Raw genomic sequence first — 21965 nt, forward strand, 5'->3', positions numbered from 1 at the left:
GGGCTGCCAATACACCCATGCAGCCATGAGCTGCTACTGTCTCACCCTTCACCTCCCAGGAAGTAGAAGCAACAGGGCTGCTCAGAGGCTGTTGTTGCGGCTTTGCCCCACTGTGTGAGCTGCTCCTGAACTAAGAAAAACTCAAACACACCTTCAAAATGCACCAAGTAGTTCCTTCTCCACTCTCTCATCCATTGTTCCACTGACTTTCTGCCTGTCACACAATTTTGGGGACTTGCACTTGTTGTATGACTCTAAATTTCTCTGTTTTCAATTCCAGCTCTGACATTGCTCATTGGCTAAGAAGAACACTGAAATGTCTGGGCAGGATCCTGTCTCGCAGAGCAGCGGCTTTGATTGGTACCTGCACATTTTGTTTCATAAGGTTTGGTCTAAAGAGAATAGCAACTTTAAAAAATAAAAATTAAGTTTGTCCCCAGTTAGCTTTGGGCCTGGAACAGATGTACCTCTGTACCTGCCTCTCTGTAGATTTGTGCTCAGTCCTGGCTCATATTCATTTGTCTTCCCAGGTAATTACCCGGCTGGAATTTAATAAAACCAAGCTCATTCTTTCAGGCAAAAGGGAAGAAATTAAAACTTCATCAAGTTGCTTTAACCTATCACCTGCACAGAAGCTTCTTCAAGGGAGACCCAACCAGAAGAGTGTGCTCAGTGGAATCCTTTGTTCCACCAGGGGCAGGGACTGGAACACTGTGGGTCTAATTCAGGTGGTGTCATGTGTGGCCCAGACTCACTGAAATAAATTAGGTTTAACTGCTTCTGTCAGGTGATTATAGTGGGACTTAAGCATATCCAACTTTGGCCTTAGCGTTAAATTCTACATAGCAGTGGAATAAATAAAGCTTCAAGACTAGTTGGGATAATATCCCATATGGATGTGTCTCGAGAAAGGGAAATAGAACTGCAAATGAGTGCCACGTGCAAGGGATCTGTTGCTTTCCTCAAACGTCCAAAGTGTTCCTGTCTCACTCTGTATATTTACGCTCTGCAGGACTGAGCAAAATTTAGCTCTTGTGTATCCCTGGCATGCAAGCTGAAGGTTTCAAATTACTGATGAGGTCTTCTTTAAACGTGGTATTAAGAGTACCTTGGAGTTCTGAGCGATATCATCCATCCTTTTTTAGATCTGTCTGTTCATCACAATATTGTGCCAGAGTTTGTTAGGTAAACATGATTGACAGATACCCATCTTTATCCTTTTCACTGCTGGAGGTCAGCGCTGGGGAAAGGTAATGCTTTTTTAATTAGCTGTTGAGCGGATTGAATTTCCTTTGTGTGGGGCTGCAGGCTGCTGTCCTACGAGGCAGCGTGTCTGAAGAAACCAGTGATCATTTTCACGTGTGATACAAAACAATCCCCTCTTCTTGCACTATCTCTGTCACTTGTGGAAATGTATTCTCGTGGCTTAAATACAAAAGATGAATCTGATGCATATGTCAAGCAACACAGATTTTATTTCTCATCATAGATTGGTCTAAACACAAACAGATTTGAGTCCATGTGTGAAAACCAAACAGCCTGTGGGTTTGTATTCAGTTCTTTGGCATCATGTGCTGAAATAAAAACAACAACACAGAATTAGGAATCCTATGAACAACACAACATCTCTTAGGGCCAAAATAAAGCTTCAATCTTTGGAGATAATATAACAATGCTGAAAGCACACGAGAGTTACAGAAGCCAGATGAATGCAGTATTGAACACATATTTGACTGCACTTTAATAGAAAAAAGAAATGTAACTTTAGGACATACAAGCTGTCTGTAATAGTAGTTTCTGCTAGTTAAACTCCAAAGTTAACAAAAACACTCCTGGTTGACTTGGCAAGCAGCACCAAAGCAACAGTCTTCCTTAGCAGATGCTTCGTTTAGGCCTTAGGACTTTTCGAATCTTCATTCTACATCAAAAGTTCTGAAATTTGATCCTTGTGAACTTCTTTAAGACATAGTACAAAATGTTCAAATCTGCACATTTTAGTACAAATTCCTATCACAGTGTTCCAAAGCAATTTTCCCCAAAATAATGCATTTTGCACTAATAATGCCATCAGGGCTTTTTTCCCCAGCCAGAACTCACCAGAACTCAGTTCTGGCACCTCTCAAGTGGGCGGCAAAGCTGTTATAAAAGAACATGGGAGGCATTGATGGTGAGTGTTTTCTAAAAATAATAGTACAGCATGGACCAGCTGCATACGAAGGAATTGTGGGAGACACCAGCTGGGGAACCCCCAAGGGAGGAAGGCTCAGAACCTAGGGACAATGTTGAGTGGTTAGAGGGAGAAGACTGCGAAGAGGAGTTGCTGGAAGCTAAAGGGGTAACAGGGCTTAGCGAGTGGGGAGAGTCTGTGGCAGACAGAAGTCCAGAATCAGAGGCAGAAACAGACGCAGGAGGGGAGGGAAGCTGAGAGGCAGAAATGGGTCAGACTTGTGAAGAGGCACAGGTGTCTCCTCCTCCTGCTGTGACAAGCTCCTTTCCCAGAACCAGGAGACACGTGAAGCAGGAGCAAAAAAGACAGGCACGCAGACAGAGTCTGGTTGCTTGGAGAAAAGCCTGGAGAGGAGGAGACAAAGAAGGCTATGGGGATGTGGGGATCTTTAGTCTCAGCAATTGATCCATGGGGGCAAGACGTGAGTTGTTGCGCTCATTAGGCCTGACATTCTTGTGCAGATCCTGCAGTGGTACCTCTGGATGAGAACGGGATCCGTTCTAGAGCCCCGTTCGCATCCTGAAGCGAACGCAACCCACGTGCATGCGTCTGCGCGTGTGCGGGTCACGATTCACCGCTTCCGTGCATGCACATGATGTCATTTTGAGTGTCTGCGCAAGCGGCAAAACCTGGAAGTAACGCGCTCTGTTACTTCCGGGTCGCCGTGGAGCGCAACCCGAAAAAATTCATCCCGAAGCATATTTAACCCGAGGTATGACTGTATTTGCTAATAAAGAGTTAGCTCCAGTTTGCTTGGTGTGATTTGCTGTTGGCTCACTCCTGTCATATTTCCCCATGTGCACATTTCCCCTAGTATGTGCATTTTTGTACACATTAGTTGGCTGGAGAACTGCATTGCAAAATTTAGAGAAGTATGGTTTGCAAAGAATGGATGTGTTTTGGTTCACATATTGTTTCAGAAAGTGCCAGTGTAATAAGATTTGCCTTTAAATGTAAGCTAAATTAACACACACCCCTTAAATGTACTACCCGCTAGTATTATAGCCAAAAATCAACACTAGATAATATTTAGCACAGTTCTATTGGAAATGAATGTGCTTCCTGAAAGATCTTCTCCTTAAGAGGCAAATCAGCAGAAGACGGCAGCACAGGGACACATGTTTGGTGTACTTGTTACAAATGAATGAGTCTGAGTAAAAAAATTAATATCCCTAAGTTAAAATTTAGTATGGCCATTGGGGCTTTAAAAAGTGTGTTGGGGTTAGGGATGGGAGAGAAATTTGATACCATTTTCATTCATAGCTGAATCTGTCAAATTCACATTTTCCGAAATAATAGGAGATCCGAAACGCCGCCCTCCTTCGAAGTTCACACTTATCCGAATTTTGTGATACCGTTTACCAATCAACTAGTGTTCACAAAAAATGCACGTCTTAGGTGAAATTGTGCATAGAAATGAATATATTTGTTAAAATAGCATACAAAACACAATATATTAGCAAAATTGCTTGGAAAAATATTACATTAGTCAAAAACTGTGTACAGTGGTGCCTCGCAAGACGAAAAGAATTCGTTCCGCGAGTCTTTTCGTCTTGCGATGTTTTTCGTCTTGCGAAGCACGGTCTGTCGCAACTGCGCCTCTTCAAGCGGCTTTTTTTAAAAAGCGCAAGACGTTTTCGTCTTGCGAAGCAAGCCCATAGGGAAATTCGTCTAGCGAAGCAACGCAAAAACGGAAAACCCTTTCGTCTAGCGAGTTTTTCGTCTTGCGAGGCATTCATCTTGCGGGGCACCACTGTATAAAAATGTGTTAATTAAGAGACCTTCTTATTAAAGTGCTGAAGAATTTTCATGAAGATCTTTTTTTTAATGCAAATTGCTGCAGAAGTGTGGAGAACTGTGTTTTTGACTGGAAAAATGAGAAACCAAGAGAACTGAAAATTGACAGATTCTTCCATACCAAGTTGGGGTACAAAGCTGGTTTCCAGCTCTCTAGTTGATCATCCCTTAGTTATAGACCTAAATTGATGGATGTTTACAGCGAAGGATTTTCTTTGGAGTGCTTATACACACAAAAGAAAGGAAAGAAATAAGAAAAGTTATTTATGCTAAAGGTACAAGCAAATCTACCCTCGGGCTTCAGGCCTTTTCTTTTGAACTATAAATGCCACGTGTCTTCTTTATATTCTGTGATCACAGAAGAATGCAAGTAATAAGAAATGAGTTTTTAATTTGTCTGCAGTTGTTGTTAGTCCTACTACTGCAATTCCAGCATTTGGGGAGAGGCAGCCAGAGGGTGGGTTCTTCTTTGAAATATCATTGTCTCAAGCTTTCCAGCCCACTTAATTGGCCTGAGGAAAAAGTAGGGGGGGGGGTTATGGGCTAAGATTTATAAACAAATAGTCCATTATGCTTCTCATTAGTTGGAAGAATACCTGTATAAGTGGAAGCTGTCAGTTACAATAAGCACCCCCTCTCTTTTTGCTTATATAATAATCCTAGCATTCAAAAGACTAATCACTACACACTGATCTACAAAGCATCTTATTTCCTCATCAAATTTCCCTACTCGGCTTAGCCATGCTTGTCAGCTTCCCAGCGCCCCTTTTCAATAACTGGCTTATTCTTAGCGTCCAGCCAAGAAGCATTCCTAGGAGTAAACCATGGAAGAATGAAGACCTAATTTCTTTATCTCACTCCAGGAGAGATTTCTCCTCACGCTCATGGGAAAGGTCACACAGGTAATTTGGGCTGCTGGTTCACATTAACAGGAGGAGGCATATATAGCACATTGAGGCCCTTTGTCTAAGAAACCAGAGGGCCACCAAGGATGAAGGAAGGACATTAATGGGCAGCAGTGAAGCAAAGGTTCCCTCCCTTAAAAGAAAATCACTATTTTATTTTTTAAATGAAGGAACTGCATTAAATAGCCTTAAGGTCAAGGGGTTCATTCCCCTCTTCTTTTTAACAGCAGTGAATTAAAACATTTTTATTATAAATGAAATGAAAGCTCTAGAAAGAAAGAAAAATCCTGAAAATTTCTGAGCAACCACATCAGGGACAATCTGGAGGAAACTCTGCCTGCATAAGTCCCATTAAAGTTAGGGAAGGCATGTCCTTATGAGACTGGGAATGTAAGGCAAGGGAATGGAAGTCCACTTCCAATTGGAAATTCAGAACTTATTACACCCATAACACACAGACTTAGGGTAAACTGTGTTTTGGGACTCACAGTTTGCCTAAAGTCCCTGGGTTATGGATGAAATAAGTTCTGTTTTGGAACTCTGGTTTCCAGAAAAATGGGGGAAAGAACAAAAAATGTAGAGCCAGATGTGACCCCCATGGATTGAAATGGCTCTGGTATCCGTGCGTATTGTGTGATACAATGCTAGCATTCCTGCAGGGATACATTCTTCACTACTATAATATACAGAACCAGACAGAAAGGGTAGATTTGCCATTATATTCCCAAAGGGAAATAAAGTTGTGATTCCTTTATTTATATTTAAGTATATGTTTGTGGGGAAAAGTTGTTTTTCTCATTTTCTCAAATTTTAATAAATTTGCGCGCGCACACACACACACACATTCAAATGCTCTAAATATTTATGAAACTAACATAAGTAACTTAATGAAACAGTCCGCTGAAGCAAAGCATAATTGCTCTGGAGAGAATATTTGCAAATCATACCATTATTCTTTCTTTTACTTTAACTGCAATCCTATTGAGTTAAAAGGGACTTACTCCCAGGTAAGTGTGTTGCAATCCTATATAGACTTATCTTATAGTAAGTCCCATTGAACTTAGTGAAACATACTATGACCATTGGCTGGTTGGGCTCACCCCCTGGGGAATCCCCAGACCCAGACCTGCCTGCCATTAGCTAATCTGCAGACAGGCCTGCCATCCTCCACAGCTGGCTGCCAGCTGGCTGACAAGGCCCGTGGCCAGGTGGCAATGCCACCTGACCATTTAAGGTAAGGTGACATCTTGGTAGGCATGCTTAGGGTTGTGCTTTTAGGTGTCTATTTGATTTTCATTCTGGAAAATATTTATGGCCAAATTAAATTGTGATTGTGTGTGTGTATTTGTGTGTGTTGGGTATCTCTCACTAATTTAACTTGCAACTATTTTTACCTCACAATAAGAAGTTGGGCATCTCTAGACAGCTGTCTTTTTTTGTGGGCTTCAAATGTCAAATCTCATAAACTGTCAACTGTCACATACTGTCAAATATCCATGGCTGCCCATTGTATATTATCTACAAAATGCTGTTCAATGCTATATACCACTGCACATTATGTATTTATTGCTATCAACTATAAAATATTATTAGACATAATATCCCAGTGGTTCATAAGCCATATTCTGAGCAGCCCTTGGTATTTGGAAACTGATCAGAGGCTCCCAAATGGAAAACCAGTAACTGTCACTATTTTGTGAGAAAGGTTTGAGCGCATACCAGAGCTTTAGGTTTGTGCAATTAAAGTGGCTTAAAGGGCTCTGTCAACTTAGTTCAGTAAATCCACACTGAAAAAGAAATGGACTTATTGCAGTTTGGAAAGTGATGGGAAAAGCCTTTGAGAAGTGTGCAATGAGAAAATCACTAACAGGAAGATGTGTAAATACCCTCCAAGCAAATCAGGATGAATGTTCACGATCTTATAAGTGCCCTGCAAATAAACCATAGTGAAAGCTCAGTAAAGATGGGATATAAACCACTTTGAGGTGGGTTTCTTTAATAATTAAGTGGTATGTGATTTATGTGGAATAAATGAATGAATGAATAAATAAATAAATAAATAAATAAATAAATAAATAAATAAATAAATAAATAATCAAGCCACCAGGTAAGCTTTGGGTTAAGTACTTAATTTGTTCCTGAGGTCCATTCTTAACCTGAAACTGTTCTTGACCTGAAGCACCACTTTAGCTAATGGGGCCTCCTGCTGCTGCTGTGCCGCAGGAGCACGATTTCTGTTCTCATCCTGAAGCAAAGTTCTTAACCTGAAGCACTATTTCTGGGTTAGCAGAGTCTGTAACCTGAAGCATATGTAACCTGAAGCGTATGTAACCCGAGGTACCACTGTACAAGTAAATGATGATGGGCGTTCAATAAGCAAGTCATCTGGAGGAGCCTATTGTGAAGAAACCTTCCCAAATCCTCACCACAACTGCTTCTCTTCTGCAATGCACAGCCTCAGCTGAATGGTGGGAATGTTCTACAGCACATTCTCAGTGGGTGATGGTGTATCAACCTAGAGAATATTCAACAGTAAGATTTGGCAAAGGAAAATTCTGAGAATAATTTTCAGCAGCAGATAGATTCATTTCAGCTACAGATTCTTCCCACACAATGGTAGTATCATTCTGTCATCAGCATCACAGAGAAAGCGGGGGGAAAACAGAGGTGTGGCATAATCTCTACTGTATTTCTCAATGCATAGGAATGTAAGATGAGCTCTGCTGGATCGGACCAAAGACTAATGTAGTCCAACATCCTGTTCTCACACATGGCTAACCAGATGCCTATGAGAAGCCCACAAGCAGCATATGAGGGCAACAGAACTATCCCCACTTCTGTTCCCCAGCAACTGCAGTTTATAAGGGGCTGCTGAAATCAACAGAATACTCTATTATTATTTTTAAGAAGAATTTAAAACCAGGGCTTGGAATGGAAGATACCATTTTCATAATTAGATAAGTTAATAATGACTTTTGGTAGGCTGCCTTGCATAGGTAATATTACACTTCAAATGTGAACATTCCAGACAGGACAGTAGGGGAGCTTCAATGCTGCCTGAATAATATTCTGGCCCAAGCGAGGGATTGACAGAAGATTAACACTTTAAGCAAAAGCTCCTGCCTGCAGAGATTCTCTTACATAAAATAGAAGCACCAGTGGTACTGAGAGGAGCAGCAAAGTTGAGTGGGATCCAGTTGCTATGTTACATCAAGAAGAGTTGACTGAGATAGTTGTGCACATAAGAGACTGGTTCCAGATGCTCAGCAGTCTATAGAAGGTTCTCTGCACACTCTCCCTCCTGCTGTTACCACACTCAATCCAGGAATGAGCTCTCATATGAAAACACAGTCTTTAATATTAAGAATACAGTGGTGCCCCACAAGACGAATGCCTCGCAAGACGGAAAACTCGCTAGACGAAAGAGTTTTCCGTTTTGGAGGTGCTTCGCAAAACGAATTTCCTATGGGCTTGCTTCGCAAGACGACAATGTCTTGCGAGTTCCTGCTGGTTTTCCCCCCTTTCTCCCCCCTTTTTCTAAGCCGCTAAACCGCTTATCAGCTGATCTGATCAGCAGATAAGCCACTAAAAGCCACTAAAAGCCGCTAATAGCGCTAATCCGCTAATCCATCAATGGGCTTGCTTCGCAAGACGAAAAAACCACTAGACGAAGAGAATCACAGAACGGATTCTTTTCGTCTTGCGAGGCACCAATGTACATTTTATTGCTGGGACTTCCATAAGCACTGGTTCAAACTATGTCCAAGGAAGCTTATTCCTCATGGTCCAGTAAGCTTGCTGACCTCTCATGGGTCCAAACTTTAGAATGGGTGGCAGTGATGCCATTATTATTTCAATCAATGGGTGAGCGTGGGCAGAGGAAGATTTAGGGCAGTACAACCAGTTCCGTTGTCCTGGGTGCTGAGCCTAGGGAGCTCTGCAGGGCGTCACCACTAGGACGTAGTGAGTTGAGCAGAACAGAAAGTGAGAGGCAGGGTAGGTGAATTTTGGCCTTGCACAGGGTGCCATTGAAATCTGAAAGACCAAAGTCCACCCCTGGGCATGGGTACCAAGGCCTGGCCCATTTAGGAAGGTCCAATTTCCCCTAATCTGTCTGATTAATCTTTAGTTACATACCTTGGCAAATAACATATTTTGAAGCCTCTGTATCTAGCAAGTCTGTATATTTATTTTCCATTTGTACCTTCATTAGACTAAGCTAGAATATTTTAGTGTGTAAACAACATCAGAATATGTATTTACAACTCTTGAGCTTGGTACGCATAACAATTGCACTGCAGTTTCTCAGACTGAATAGGCTTTTGAAAAATGTCTCCTGTGAACCAAACCAGGACATGAATAGCACATCCAGAGATGTTCTTGATGGCTGCCTCTAAAGTTAAATAATTCCATTCCCCTACAGTCTGAACTTGTTAGGTTTTCTTCTTCTTGAGATATGGTAAGAGGAAGGGTGTGTGTGTGTGTGTGTGTGTGTGTGTGTGTGTGTGTGTGTTGAATGGGCTCATATTAGTCATATTTTACCTGTTTTATTAATGGTTGCGTATACTTTAGTGCTTCAGTGCCAGCATTTCGGCAATGATATTCCAACAGCTTGGGCATGCTGGCATCACCAGGCAGACGAATCTAGTGTTTTGGATGCCCAAAGAGAGCACAAGAATGTCATCGCTTGATCCGTAAGTTGCCGTTGGGTGCCCCTCTCATTGGGAATGATGCATCAATGGTCCTGCGTCATTGTGTAAACCCAGCTGGGCAAAGCTAGCAGGTACAGAAGAAGCTTGCAAAGTAGCATTGCCTCTCACTTAGTCACAAGGCGCTATCCACCCATCAGTGAAAAGGAGATCACTCCAGGGGCGCTATGACAATACAGAGGCCACTGGGAACTTTCCCAAATGGAGGGACACACAAATGCAGTAGAGGGAGTGGTAGGCGACTCTCTCAGATTCCTTTTGGCCTTCCTAGTAGTGCTTGCCAAGCCAAAGTAAGCCAAGCAGGAGTCACACTCAGTTTTCTCTGCTGCTACATGGAAAGGGTGAAATGGGCAGATAGAATGACTGGGTCTCAGCAAGACCTGCCATGCTGCTTCCATGTTTTCCCTGCTCAGAACCTTTGCCACTGGACAGGCTTAAAAATCTCACTGCATTAATCACAGCCTCGTTTTCAAAAGCATTGCCGGTGAAGAAATTGCCTGAATGCTGATCTAATTTACCACAAGATTGCACAAGCAGGTTGATTTTCTTCTTCTGGTTTGGGAAGCAAGAACAAAGCAGAGACCCAACACCTACTGCACAGCTTAAAAGCATTCTCACTACTCTCAGACTCTTATCTCTTTCTCAGGTTACTGTAGTTTGTCCCTGTCATGCCACTGCAGTGAGTGCTGAAGCCTGGTGAGATAATACTTGGCCCAGTCCCAGGCAATCATTTTTGAGTAATTCATTTGGGCACCACACACCCAGCCTCCACATTTTCCAGCCAAGGGTACAGTTACCCGTTTCCTTGTTTGCCTTTGGAATGCTGTGGCATAGAATTCAGGCCCAGCCCATCTCCAGCACTGAGCAGGGAGTCCAATGGAATAGAAAACATGTTGCAAGGAAAAGCAGGCTGTGCCTGGGCAGGTTCTTTGGATAATTTCTTATCATGCTAGGTGCAACCTATGTTGCCTTATACTTTAGTACAAATCATGTGCTCTGAATACAGAGCCACCAAAGCAAAGCCACTTCTAGAGGGGCAGCCAGGTTAATCTGCAGCAACAAAAACAATGAAGAAACTTGTAGCACTTTAAAGCCTAACATTTTTATTATGGATTCAGCTTTTGGAGGTCAAAGCCTGCTTGATCTTGCATCTTATGAGTGGCCTCTGGTCCAGAAAAAACAGTGCCATATTAAATCTGTTGAGTAGGCCAAGAAATCTTGTTGTGATAAATGTACTAGGGTTAAACATGCCACAAGTCTCTGTATTTTTAATTTTTTTTGTAAATGGGACAAAGGCACACAAGTGATTTGTATATGTATTCCTGCACATACGGCAGGCATAGGCAACCTCAGCCCTCCAGATGTTTTGGGACTACAACTCCCATGATCCCTAGCTAACAGGACCAGTCGTCATGGATGATGGGATTTGTAGTCCCAAACATCTGGAGGGCCAAGGTTGCCTATGCCTGACATACAGGCACCACAATCAACATAATGAAGGCGTATCAAAGAGAGTGCATGCATGACTACACCCTCTATTGAAGTGAATGTCCAAAATGATGCAGTATGAAGTACTTCTTGCTTTGGAGTCCAGCCCTTCCATCCCACCTGGTTTTCTGCTTCCCCCCTCCAACAGTCAAGTCAGCAATCTCTAGCTACCAAGCATGCCCATTCCACATTTAATTTTAGGGGTGGTGGCAGGTGATTCCTCCAAAGAGCATGTACTTCTGAAAACTTTGAGGTTGCCTCAAGCCTGCAGAAATCTCTCTTTTGCGCATGGACGGCGCCATGTTGACTCTACAAGCAATGGCCCTCACCGAATGAACATCAGAAATAGAGGGAACCAGTGGGGCCTGGCAACAAACATTGCAGTTTGGGATGCTGCTGCTCAGTCTTCTAGTCAAGCAGCTGTGCCTTCTTTCAGGAAAATCCATTCCAATTCTGCTTCCACCTGGGTTTTGTCTCTCCCCCACCCCCAATAATGAGTCAGTATGCCTTGCCTACTGAGCATGCTCAGTCCTCCTTGGGCTTATTGGGGGGGGGGTCTCATTCAGGTTTTCCTCCCTGAAGTTTTTCATACTTCTGAAAACCTTGGGTTTTTCTTTAGCTAACGGATGACTGTCTTATGTGTGCATGTTTAAGTTGTGTAAGATATGGGGTGCTATCTAACTAACTCATCCCAATGGTGCACACATTTCTATTTATGCAACAGAACTTACCCTCATCTCCTCCTTCTGTCCCCCATCTCTTCCGGTTTTTCCATCCCACCCCCCAACCCTCCAGAGCAGATTTGGGGAGGGTGCAGGGCACATATGGAGGGAGGAGAGGGGAAGTTCTTAAGAATTAACTCATTTCAGCATTTTATCAGAGTGCTAAAGAATAGTCCAAAGGAGGTTTTAATATCCCCATGATAGTGTGTTCATAATTTTAGCCATATGAATTTTATCATTATCTCAACTGTTGCCATATTTATACAGAGATATGCGGGGTAGGTAATGAGATTTTATTCTGGATTTCTTTTTAATTAGTTTCATTAACCAAGGAACCACTGTTGCTGAAACAGATGTTGTGGTCCATTAATAGCTCTCAGCTGCCTGTGGCAAACTGTGGAGCCAGGCATGGAGAACTCATAACTCAGAAGAGGAACAAGTGTAGTCTGCATAATAACATAAGCGGCAACCTATGAATTATTTTATTTTCTTTCAATTTGTGCATTTTTCATCTGGCTCTTTTCCCCCCTTTGGCATCTTTCTCTCTCACTCACTCTCTGATCCAGCATTTCTGTTGAAATTTGCTGGATTTATTTGACGCAATCTCATCAAGGGAAAATAACATGAACATGAGGCAATCCTCTTTTCGTAAAAACCTAATTTATAACCTCTCCACATAGTTTCATGCAGTATGCCTTTTGCTGTTCCCAAGATAACTCATGCCACAATATTTTGTTTGTGTTCAGGATCTTGGTATAGGCCAATGTGTCCTGTAATTTCCCATAAATTTGTACTGAGAATAGAAGAGACAATCAAAGCCATTCTATGAAGGGTGGAAGAAGAGTCTGTGGCAGACGAACCACTGCTTCCTAAACAGAGCCTTAGCTAGGTGATCTTGTGCCCCTGGCAGAACTGTCCAGATTGCGCCCCCTAGCCATGGAAAAATTAGCTCTTCTTTCTGCCTTTCCTCCACCCCCACCCCCATTCAATTCACCCTCTATTTAAAACCTTTTCTTATGAGGCAATAATTGATATTTTTATTTATAGACATATTTATGGACATATTTTAAGCTGATTTTGCACACACACCCTCACCTGTGCCCCTGGCAGGGGTCCACCTCGCCACCCCCTAGCTATGGCCCTGTTCCTAAACCATGTTAGGCTCACATGGACCAAAGTCAAATATGTAGAGTGGTTTTTTAGCCTCACCTCTGCCCACTTTTCCTCACCTGTTTTTCACTCTTTCTTTTTGTAATGCCCCCATTTGGGTTTCCTGAATGAGTGGGACCTTATACATATGCCAATAAAGGTAAAGTTTGAAAAAGGTAAGACATTTTGGATACTGTGGTTCAATTAGTGCTATATAGCCAGAAAGAGACAAAGTATTTGCCTCCACTTTTTAAAATCCTTACATACGTTTTTTTCCAAAATGCACCATAATGATCAAAAATTTAACCTATTAAAAAATCTGGACATCTAAATAGCTATTTTTTGTGCAACAGAGAATAGCATCCAAAACACCCAACAAAGTTGATGGTTCTTCTGGGGGAATACGGTGCGAAAGTGAGAGAGGTGTCAGTTGGCAGAATGGAAAGAGGAGGCATTTTTTTGAGGGAGTGGGGTGAAGAAGCAAGGGTGAGATGAGTGCTATCCTGAATGAAGGATAGAAGGGAATCTACAAGCATGAAGGAACTGTCCAAAAGAGGACAAGGCATTGCCGCCACAAGCCAGCCTGCAGGAGCCAAGAAGGCAAGCGCAGTAACCAGATTCAAATCTGCCGCCCCTCCCAGAGTGCCACTTGAGGAAACTGCTTCAGAAAGGCTCCTGGTAGCACCAGTCATGGCTTTCACACATGCTGGCAATTTTAAAATATAGACACCTTTTAACTTCTTCACATTCCAGGATAAAAGGACACAAGGAATCACACGACAGCAGTTCTGCAGAAGGGAGAAAACCCCAAGATTCTTGGGACGGAACAGCCTATGCCACCCTGATGCCTTCCAGATGTTTTGAACCACAACTCCTATTAGCCCCAGCCAGCAACAGCTCCTGGCTGGGGCTGATGGGGCTGGTAGCCTAAAATATCTTGCCAAAAACTGGGATAGAACATTTATTCAAAATAAAATGTTTTCTGGCACCTGATGAGGTTTTTCTCTCTCCTTGAGAGTGCTCAGGGCTAGTAATTAAGCATGAAGTTTAACTGGTTAGCTGGCTAATTATTGATTGATGCTGCTTTGTATGATTTCTTCATAGACACCTGTTTTAGGATTTTATTTGCTGCATTTTATTTTGATTATAGTACTTATCCTTCTCTACTGCACAGTAAAGATACATTTTACTTTGCTATAACAGCAAAGACTTCTGCTGGTATCTTTTTTCACTTGGGGTGTGTGTGTGTGTGTGTGTGTGTGTGTGTTTAAAATCTGTATGCTGTTCCATTTCCAGTTGCTGGAATCACTAAAACTGCAAATTGCGTGTGACACACATCCTCTCAAGTGTTTTCAAGGACACTTGGTTGTCTTCCATGAATTAAACTCTCACAGTTATAAAAACATTTCCTTGCCAGGCTAATATTTCAGTGCCTTCATAATGCAGAGGGAAAACAGATATGTAAAAATGATTTTCTTCCAGAGATGAAAAGCTGGACTTGTTCGGCTTTTGTAAACTTTACATTGTAGCATGGCTAATGTTTTAAAATGCTGCAAGAAAAGCTTCAGCTTTCTTTGAACCCTATATTGTGAAACAATGTAAATAAATAAAAATAACTGGAAAAAACATCTTGGATACGCATTTTTGCAAGATATTATGGGAGGGTGTCCTATTTCTAGTACAACAATGATGTGTACTTCCATTCAAGAAGTGACAGGAGTCTGTACAACCTGGGAGGTTTTCACTCCAAGACAAAAGTGTGGCAGGTTCCTATCTGAGAGAAGATGTTTGCAAATGACACAGCCTTGATAGCACATTCCAAGGAACCTGTAGAGCAGCCTTTCTCAAGCTATGGGTCCCCAGATGTTGAACTACAACTCCCATCATCCCTAGCTAGCAAGGCCAGAGCTCAGGGATGATGGGAGTTGTAGTTCAACAACATCTGGAGACCCACAGGTTGAGAACCACTGCCTAAAGAGATTCATTAACTGTTTTGCCCAAGCCTGTATGGAGTTGGGCCTCACCACCAGCCTGAAGAAGAAGAAGAAGAACATCCTGGGTCAGGACATTGCCAACACTCCATGCACTAGCATTGGTGACCCCGCACTCGAGGTGGCAGATGATTTTGTCTCCCTGGGCTCCACCATAACCAGCAACCTCTCCATTGATGCAGAGCTTGACAAGCATTTTGGCAAGGCATCTACAGCAATGGCTTGCCTCTCCAAAAGGGTATTTGATGCAAACAACAAATACTCAGAGGAAGGTCTATCAGGCTTGTGTGTCGAACACGCAGCTTCATGGAAGTGAGTAATGGGCAACTTACACCTGCCTCAGTGACACCTCAGTGCCTTCCATCAGGAAGATTTTGAGCATCACGTGGCAGGACAGAGTCTCAAACAAAGATGTGCTCTCCCAAGCCCTCATTCCCACCATGTTTGCATGGCTTAGTCATGTCCACAGAATGGAAGATGGCAGGATCCCCAAGGATGTGCTCTATGGTGAGCTAGGTTCAGGCACCAGGCCCATTGGCAGACCAACTCTGCACTACAAAGTTGTCTGCAAACATGACATGAAGGCTGGCGACATAACCCCTGCCGTATCAGAATCCCTTGCAGATGATCACAGTGTCCACATGGACAACTGTTTTGCTGTCTGTCCTGAACGATCTTTGCATTAATCAAACGTGTCATCTTTCCTATATAGTATTTATATATGTTATGAGAAAATTGAAAAACATGTATGCCTGAGCAAAATCTGGAAAATTCTACTTTGACTTCAGACAGCTCTTGAGACAATAACTATTAAACTATTAACTATTCAACACATTTCTCAAGGATCTGGCGCAAATTATGTTGTGTCACAATGTATAACACCTGGGACAATTGAACAAACATGTGGTCAAATCCCCAAATCAGTTGCGACAGCTATTTTGGCTTCTACACTCTCCCAGACATTCAGCTCCCACCACATTTGCCTAGGCATTTTCTGGATGTTCAGGATTCAATGCTCACATGCCCCATTTTAATGTTATCTAGAAAACGAATACAGCCTACAGACATACATATTTGTGCATTGTGTTCCACATGATTTTCAGCCTGGTTAAAGCTTACACAATAGTTATCTCGCTTTTTATTGTTGTTGTTTTGTTATGAAGTCATGCCCAGAAAGCGAACGGGCAGCTAGGTATCATGTTGCATAAGTGCTCAGTGCCATGTGGAAGACAACGACATGAATCAATAATGCCGTCTGGGAAATGGCTTAGAATAAAATATTGCAGGGGAGAGTACAAAACATCGCCCAGAAGGAGGTTTCGGTGTTGATTAAATATGGCTGCCTCAGCTCTCTTCAGTTCAATGACAGATGAGGAGTGCTTCAAACTTCAGCTTTTGCTTCAGCATATTCTGAACAAGGGGCTACTCAAATTGCAGCAAAAACACATGTTGGCCTGCCCAGGTATGTGAGGATTGTCTGACTGCCTTGGGCTGCCCTCTGAAGGCTGAACTTGTATACACTGTGAAGAAGAAAACTTCCCTCAGTTTGCTGACTTCTAAACAATCAAATTCAAGCGGACTCCCAGATCTCCTTAAGATATTTTTGTCGAGAGGTCCCAAAACAAACAAAAAGGACAGAATTTAAAAGGTTTGCAAAGCAGGCAAATAGCTCAGGAAGAAGAGGACAGGTAATCTAGAAGATTCGGGGTGGGGGTGGGGAGATACCTCACAAAAGAGTATTCTATATGAAAATCATCATAGGAGGTGAGGCCATAAATGAATACTTTAAAACATATGTTTGTGCTGACTATGGCAATAAGCTAAGTTAGGCTTTTCTTATTTCTTCCATGTGTAAGTTTGCTTGGCATTCAAAACATATGGTGCCACTTGGAAAAAGAAATATAACCTGTTTTAGCCCACTACCCTGGGTATACAGCTGAGCCAAAGAACCAAGATTGTTGTAGAAGCCAGTTTGTCTGCTGTTATTGACACCACTTGGGTTGTCAGATCTAAACTAACCATATATTTTAAATCTTGGATACCTGCCTTGTCAATAAATTATCTACCAATATCACTAGGAGAAACAAACCCACTTGCATCCAGCACTAATTACCACAGGACCTGAACTCACAGCTACTATTTTTTAATAAACCAGAGTTTGCTCGTTAATGAATTACATTTAGCATCTCAAGCCTACTAATAAAAATAAATACTGGAGACTGTGTTGGGTCCACAAAATTGAAATAAATACCTCACTGATGCCATTTTTTTTAGTTCTTTAAATTTATCTATCTAACTAACTGTATATTACAATGACTAACAAACCAGATATATTAAATTATTGTAGAAAAACATTTCAGCTTCCACTTTCTTCAGCTGTTTGGATGTGAACCAAAGGAAGCTGTCTTTTTCCTCACTTTCTTCTAAGCACTATTATACTTCTGTGTGTTCCTATTACAGTGGTACCTCGGGTTAAGAACTTAATTCGTTCTGGAGGTCCATTCTTAACCTGAAACTGTTCTTAACCTGAAGCACCACTTTAGCTAATGGGGCCTCCTGCTGCCTCCGCGCCGCTGGAGCACAATTTCTGTTCTCATCCTGAAGCAAAGTTCTTAACCCGAGGTACTATTTCTGGGTTAGCGGAGTCTGTAACCTGAAGCGTCTGTAACCTGAAGTACCACTGTACTGACAGATGTGAAGCCACATCTGGCTTCAGGGTTTGAGGATCCCCAGTCAGCCTGGTCTTGATGGGCCCCCCGCTTAATTTGTTCATGGGCAAACTGCTGGTTTGCCTGCCCACTCATGGTGATGATGGTGATGTTAGAGGTGCTGGCAAATGCTAGATGGACAAATGCCAGTTCACAGCAGAAATAATTCAGAAGAACCAGATTGAAGAACATAGTCTAGGCTTTGCACTTATTTCTGAATGGTATCTGCTATTATTTGGGCCTCTACTGCAGTAGCCCAACATCCGACCTATCTGTTGCTCCCTTTAGCTATGCACAGACTGAGTCAAGTACATTTGTAGCTATGCAAGGCTTCCATTTGATCCTAAAAGCTGTTAAGTGCATGCACCATGACATCCATGGCCAGCAGGATCTTACCATGCATGCCCCTAAGTTTCTGGGGACATTCGGCATCACGGAGGCTACATTTTTCATGGTTCCTTGCAACCCTGAATGCCCGTGATGCAGCGAGGAAAGCTCTGGGATGTTGAAATGCATCCATTTGAGGTTAGCCCTGATTCTAAAGCAAACTAGGCCCAATCCTATATAGATCCAGGGAAGACCTGTTATTCTGGTGTACAATAACCTCCTTCAAATTTGGGAGTCTGTCCTATATATATATATTTAAATGATATGTAAACTAGTAAGAGCACCAGATATCTTTGTTTCACACTATATAATTTCTGCATAGGAATTTTCATTCAAGTTAACATGTAACATTGAGCCCAAAGCAAGCCACAGTTGAATTACTGTAGACACTTTGTTGTTGTTGTTGTTTAGTCCTTTAGTCATGTCCGACACTTCATGACCCCATGGACCTGAGCACGCCAGGCACTCCTGTCTTCCACTGCCTCCCACAGTTTGGTCAGACTCATGTTTGTAGCTTCGAGAACACTGTCCAACCATCTCATCCTCTGTCGTCCCCTTCTCCTTGTGCCCTCAATCTTTCCCAACATCAGGGTCTTTTCCAGGGAGTCTTCTCTTCTCATGAGGTGGCCAAAGAATTGGAGCCTCAGCTTCAGGATCTGTCCTTCCAGTGAGCACTCAGGGCTGATTTCCTTAAGAATGGATAGGTTTGATCTTCTTGCAGTCCATGGGACTGTCAAGAGTCTCCTCCAGCACCATAATTCAAAAGCATCAATTCTTCGGCGACTGTAGACACTACAGGCTTGTTAATATCAGTTCTGAAAACTGAAGGAAAGTGCTGTCCTCCTTACAAGTTTCTTGTGGACATCTGGTTGACCACTGTGGGTATAGGATGCTGTGCTACATGGGCCACCAGCCTGATCCAGCAGAGGTATTATGATGTTCTTAGGTGGTGATCAAAGATGCAAGAAGCTGTGTTATACAGAGGTAGCCTGATAACCCATCTTAACTAGTACTGCGAGCTGTTCTCCATAGTCCATGGCACCACCAACACGCTATGTCAATCAATCAGTCAATGTCAGTTCCTTCACCAAGCTGTATTAGCTATGGAATCATTTTAAAACACTGTGTGCACATTGCTGGTTTCTCCATAGTTTATAGATGGCTTATTGGAAGTCTTTAGCAGGTACTGTAAAGATAACAGAGATAGTGCCCAATATTCAAACCTAAACCTCTAAAGAACCAGTGCTGGTTCTTTAGTTCATTGAAGTATCCACAGTACTCTGGCTGTATTGAAACAAGGACACACTGAAGGGAATTTCTGACCGGACACAGCTTGCTGCAACATGTGCCTATATGGTGGGAGTCTCATATCTTCAGGTTGTGACATCTGAAGTAGCTCTTCATATCTTATAGTGACTTATTATTTGATTGCTCAGAAAACACAGGAGTCTTTTGCCTGATATTACTGGATGTGAGTACTGACAAGATTTGATGGATTGGACTTGCTGTAATTATTAATATGATCATCTCCTGGATGCAACATGTAAAAGTGGAAATTCTTTTGCCCCAGTAATGTGACCACCAACATGAGATGGAAGGAAATGTTGCCATATTGTCACTGATATTCTGTTGTATCATATTTTACTTCCTGCCTCATAAGGAGAGCAAATCTGTCTACGTATTGCTGCCTAGATAAAAGGCATGCTACACTTCAAAGCAGCTGAAGTAAACAGTAACATTTCCCTCAATGGACATAGGAGCTAACTGTGAGTAATAGAATTACCAGGTCAAAACTGGCCACTTTCTTTTGTCTTGAATTTATGAATCCCATGGGCGAAAATGAGCATTTGACAGGTCACTATGACTCCCCATCGGAATTATTTAGTGAATCTGGTCTCATTCAGAAATACGAAGGTTTCATCTGTGCCACCCTCCACCAACCTGTCACCCTCCAGAGGTTTTGGACTACAACTCCCATCTGTATGCTAGCTGGGGGTGATGAGAGTTGTAGTTCAAAACTACCGGACAATACCTGGTTGAAGAAGGCTGATCTGTGCAGTGCATGGTGTGATAAAGCTTTTCAAACTGGTTTTCTTTCCCCACGCCCAACTGATGTCCTTGACAAACCCTTTTGCTTATTTATTATTTCCTGTCTGGGTTGCTGTGTTTTTGGTGAAGATAAAGGTGAAGATTTGGTTTTTTTAGAAGATAGAACCATTGTGTCTCTTACTTCCATAGCATCTGAATAATATTGGAGCTCCATTGACCATACACTTGCCACCATATGTACTAAGAGTTATGTGTCATGCGGGCAAGTCCTGGATTTGTGCGTGTGTGTATGTGTGTCTATGATAAGGAGACCAGTATAGAATTTCTGTGCCCCCCAAACACTTCTAAGATGCTTCCGCTTTCAAGGGGAAATATGTGCACCATATGTGTGGCACACACACACAACATATAGTTTATTGGTCAGCCTTCTTCCAGTTTCCATCAGACAAACAGCAGAGCCAAACAGGATTCATACCAAAGCCACCAGCATACATCTGGGTAGCCTGAGCAGTCTTCCCCAGTATGAACTGTGGGCAGGAATTTTCAGGAGGTGGCTAGTGAGTAGGTGCTGGGGTGCTTAATCCTTCATGCATTCACCACTTTTTCTTTTTAGCCCAAATGTTTTGCCCTGCAGGGAGGAAGCAGCAGGTGGGCGGGGGTTAAGCAGACCATCCTGTCCACTGCCCTGCCCTCCTATCACTGCTTTACAGCAGAGATGGGCAGCCAGGATTTCCAAATATGCATCTGCCCCCCTACAGCATCAGCAGATGTGGTTCTTTTCTTGTACCCCCACCTGGCTTCTTTCAGCTATTCCTCTGACATTACCGAACTAGCTTAGAATGGCTCTGCTGGGAAAATGTTCCACTGGCAGAATTGGCGTGTGCTGTCAGCATCATGCGCCATTGTGGCAGTTGTCTCTGGCATCCCACCATCATAGTGAGGCTTTGGCTGAATCCTATAGCTCCTCAGCCAGCCAATCTTCAGTAATAGATCATGCATTTTGTGTCCGTGTTCCTCCCCTCCCCAAAAGCCACACACCAAGAAAGTCTTGTCATGCAGAAAAGCATTTCTAACTTTCTCACTGGCACCCACCACTGACCAATTTTGTTCTAAGTGGCAAAATTTTGAATCGTAAATATGAAAAAATAGCACGAAAAGTTTCTCTAGATTACCATTTTTCAATTGCTTCCACCCCCTTCAAGTCACTTCCTGCTGTCTCCCACCCCCCTCAGTATTTTTTTTCTCTCTCTCTCTCTCCCCTCTCCTTTTTAAAAAATACAATTTTCTTTCAAGTCCTCTACAGTTACAGTGTTTCGGCCATCAAAGTCCCCTCCCAGCCATTTTCATTTACCTTGTGACTCTGACCCTTTGTGAGGCTGAGCATTTTCAGAGTAAACTGATCCTGAAGGTCCCCAAGGATGTTATTCTCATTTATTCACTCAGCCCTTTGAATGGAACGGCCTGCATTTGGCAGTGGTTCAGCAGAGTCAGATTCAAAGAACACACTATCCTCCAATCTCTCTCTCCCTCCCTCCCTCCCTCCCTTAGTTTCTTCCTTTGCAAAAATAAAGTTGTTTTTTAAAAAATACAATTGTAGGCTTTTTTCTGATATAAGGCACAAGGTTTGTGAAGGAGCGTTAATAGATGTCAATCATTTAACACGCCGCATTTCATTCATAGCTGCCGGTGGACACGAAGAGAAGAGAAATAATAAAAGGAGAAGGCAGACATGAAGGAAAATGTTTTGCAATGGTGGCTATGCTACATTTTAGCAAGCACTTCCTCAGCTCCTCTTTCCATGAACCAGGAGTGTGGACTTCACTCATTATCTGG

At 42.6% G+C, this 21965-nt stretch overlaps 1 long non-coding RNA gene across 1 annotated transcript; it reads right to left on the minus strand.

Moving 5' to 3' along the window:
* Positions 1-1457: 1457 nt before the first annotated feature.
* On the minus strand, positions 1458-21564 carry LOC309529046. Its single transcript, XR_014218056.1, has 2 exons — positions 21484-21564; positions 1458-1574 (listed from the first exon to the last, which is right to left on the minus strand). It is a non-coding gene; the product is annotated as an uncharacterized lncRNA (long non-coding RNA).
* Between the last annotated feature and the right edge of the window lie 401 nt (positions 21565-21965).

This window comes from Podarcis vaucheri (genome assembly GCF_965113315.1).
Source record: "Podarcis vaucheri genome assembly, chromosome: 3".
Classification (NCBI taxonomy): domain Eukaryota; kingdom Metazoa; phylum Chordata; class Lepidosauria; order Squamata; family Lacertidae; genus Podarcis; species Podarcis vaucheri.